Source organism: Camelus dromedarius, chromosome 17 (genome assembly GCF_036321535.1).
Source record: "Camelus dromedarius isolate mCamDro1 chromosome 17, mCamDro1.pat, whole genome shotgun sequence".
NCBI classification, from domain to species: domain Eukaryota; kingdom Metazoa; phylum Chordata; class Mammalia; order Artiodactyla; family Camelidae; genus Camelus; species Camelus dromedarius.
In genome coordinates this window covers 1,672,133-1,675,405 of record NC_087452.1, presented here as the reverse complement: position 1 = coordinate 1,675,405, position 3,273 = coordinate 1,672,133, and the positions used below count along the sequence as shown (strand labels likewise).

Sequence of the window (3,273 nt, the reverse complement as noted above, 5' to 3'; positions counted from 1 at the left end):
CTGGGCGGGGAGGGGAGAAGGCCGTTAGTCAGGGCTGCAGCCGAGGCCCCCGTGGCGTCTGGTGCCCAGGCCGCCCGGCAGCGCAAGGAGGCCCTGGTAGGAGGGAGACGGGCCAAGGAGAACAGGGGGACCCACAGCAGGCGGGCGTGCCCTCCGCCAGACAGCGCTCCGGGGTCCCGCCGGCTCACGGACGCAGGCTGTCTGCAGGGTCTGCAGAGTGGCCCACGCAGAGAAAAGTCGGACTTTTACATGGCCTGGACTTCTGGCAACTCTCAGCATGACCAGCGACCGTGGGCTGGAGTGAGTGCCAGCTCCCCTCTCGGTCCCAAAATACAGGTCCAGGTCTGGATTTGCCTCATTTTCCTGGACTCAGGGGCTATCTTCTCTTTCTCCCACAGGTTTAGGGGTGCCCATCCCAATGCTGCGCGTTTAGGGGGCTCGGCCACGGCTGGACACGACCACACGTGATCACAGGACGTGACTGGTCAGCTCAGCGGGTGGGGGTTGCTGAAGTAACTGACACGTTTCCAGCGAGAAGCAGCTTTTTACTTCCTGGTGTAGAAAAATAATTTGCCACTTAGACACTGAGGACCTGTGTCAGGAACTATTCAAGGATTTGAAAGCAGGAAATGTTTCTATTCATGCAGAAGTTCTCCAGGAAAAATGACTCCATTCACAACCGCTATAAAGTAAAAGCCTTCAGGAACACATATTAAAAAGCCTCGACTGGGGCACAGCACAGTGTGTGCAGTTCAGTGTTTTCTGTCTACTCACACAGCTGGGCAACCGCCGCCACCAGCTCACTGCAGGACAGCCGGCGTCCCCGTCCCCTCCGACACCGAGCCCTGCACACTTACCTACTTTCGGCTTTAACGGATTCGCACACTTTGGACATACCATCTGCCGGCCGGCCGGCTGGCTGTGTGGGTTCCGCTTACTGGCTACTGCGAGTAACCCTGGAGTGAACATCCTACACGAGTGTCCGTGGGAACACGCTTCCGTTTCTTCTGGGTACAGTGCTTAGGAGGGGAATTCCGGGGTCGGTCGTGTGAGAGCTCTCTGGTTACCTTTCTGAGGAGCCACCTGTTTTCTACAGTGACTGTACCATTTCACATTCGTACTAGCGCCCAGGAATACATTTATGAAAGGCAAAGGGTCTGGGAAGTTACAAAACTCTGTTGGAGACCGTCACACAAGACCTACAGCAACAGCTGTTGTGGACTGAATGTTTGTGTCTCTCAATGTCTCATGTTGAAGTCCTAACCCCTAGTGTGGCTGTATTTGGATTAAAAAGGTAATTAAAAGTAAAATGAGGTCGTAAGGGCCCCTGATCTGACAGGGGTCTTGTGTGCAGAGGGAAGGCTGCCTGGGGACGCGGGGGCAGGACCTCACCAGAGACGGAGGTCAGCGGCACCCCGATCACAGACTCCCGGCTGCAGAGCTGAGAGAAGATGAAAGGCTGCTGCCTTGGCGCCCCCATCTGTGGTCTTTCGTGGGGGAAGCCCGACCTGAGCAGACGCAGAACTGAAATGTCACTCCAATCAGAATTTGGGTAAGGTTGAAATTTGGGGGAAGGTGAGAAAGGAAGGTGGAACTGGAATAAAATTTAGTCTAAATGGAAAATACACTGAAATAGCCAAGGAAAAAACATGCCGAACTAGTGAGGGAAGTCCTGCCCCACGGGAGCTCAGGTCACACTTGGGTAAAAGCGTTCAGGTCAAGGTGCTCCAGGCAAGGGCCACAGGTCACCAGGAAGCTTGCTCCTGCACGTGGACACCAGATGTGACAGCGGGAACGTCTCTGCGCGGTGGGGAAGATGGCCCATTTGACAACCAGCCCCGCTAACATCTGAGACGATGGGCAGCCCTGTGACAGGAGAGGTGAGTCCAGTCTCCTGCCGTAAACCAGAGCCGACTCCGGCCGAGTCAGCACATGACCGAGACACAGGAGGTCCTGAGGCCCGAGATGGCACGCCTGCCTGAAAGTTTACTTTTCTTATGGCCAAAGGATAGACTTTAAAAAGATAGTTGGAAAAAATCACTGCACTTTGGGTGAAGTGAATCTCAGTTCAGAAAGAGCTTACGGGAGGGCCGGGCGCCAGGCTGGCCGTGGGCCACCTGCTGGTTGCTGGAAGGTAGGGAAGAAAGGAAACTCACTGGGAACACGACCGCCCCCCACCCCCCAAACCTAGATCCGACTTCTGAGCAGCTGGCCAGGAGAAACGGCACTGCAACAAGGCCACAGGGACAGCAACGCCAGAACAGCCCCACAGGGATGCCTGTGACCAGGGCGCTGGGGGACCTGACTCCTGGACACACTGAGACTTGCATGCAATTATGTGAACATTAAGAAAACCAGTAGGCTATCAATCGAGGTGTGAGGGGGCTTCAAGGAAAGGGAAAGGAGGCGGCAGGACCTGAAGTCTGCCTCCTGGTTAGTGCCTCCCACTGGATCCATGTCTCCAGTGGGCTCACCTGGCATTTTGGGTGGACCAGTTCCTTGTAGGAAGGACCGTCCCCTTTCATTACAGAATGAACACAGTGCAGCCCCTAGTCCTTGGAACAGTCCAGTCCAAATGCCTCCCCGCCCACCTGTCCTGGGGCCCTGTCTGCCCAGAACCAGAGCCGCTGCAAACCCAGCTCCAGGAGCCACCAGGCGCATCCAGCCCTTCCCGGCCTCCATGTGCTCTGCACCCGCCTCTCAGCAGCCCCTCTGACCGCCACAGACAACCGGTGATGCCTGGGATTCGCCTTAGCTCGCCGGCCCAGCAGAGCTGCTGAATCGAAAAAGTCTTGGACTCGCATGCCCCAGCAAGAGGGCACAGTTATCTGGGGGGCAGCGGAGTGGGCGACGCAAGAGAGAAAGTGCAGGAACCCTGTCCCAGGAACACAACTCCTAGAGCTCGGGTCAGCCTTCCCAGGGGTCACTCAGGAGCGTGACGGAGGTCAGTGTCACCTGATCTCCACGGCTGACCTGCACAGGAGGCAGCCCCACCGCACCGACGAGGGGGCAGGGGATCACGTGGGACAACAAACTTGGTCCAATAATGCGCGGCCGACCTGGGCTCTGAATTCAGGTCTGTCCCTCCTCACAGGAGGAGCAGTCTGACCAGGGCCTCCCAGTGGCCCTCACATACACGTGGAACTGCTAGAAGCTTCAGCAGAACGTGTCATTTCCTTCCCAGATGAACACACGGGTTTTCCCGCTACACAGAGGAGTCAGCTAGGGAAGAACAGGAAGGACGAGGAAGCCAGGCCTGGGCGGGGGGGGGGG

General features: G+C 57.0%; 1 protein-coding gene across 1 annotated transcript in view; it reads right to left on the bottom strand.

The window, feature by feature from the left end:
- The window catches only part of RAB7A (RAB7A, member RAS oncogene family), a 54,872-nt gene that overhangs the window by 1,309 nt on the left and 50,290 nt on the right, over positions 1 to 3,273 (bottom strand). The window lies entirely within an intron of this gene.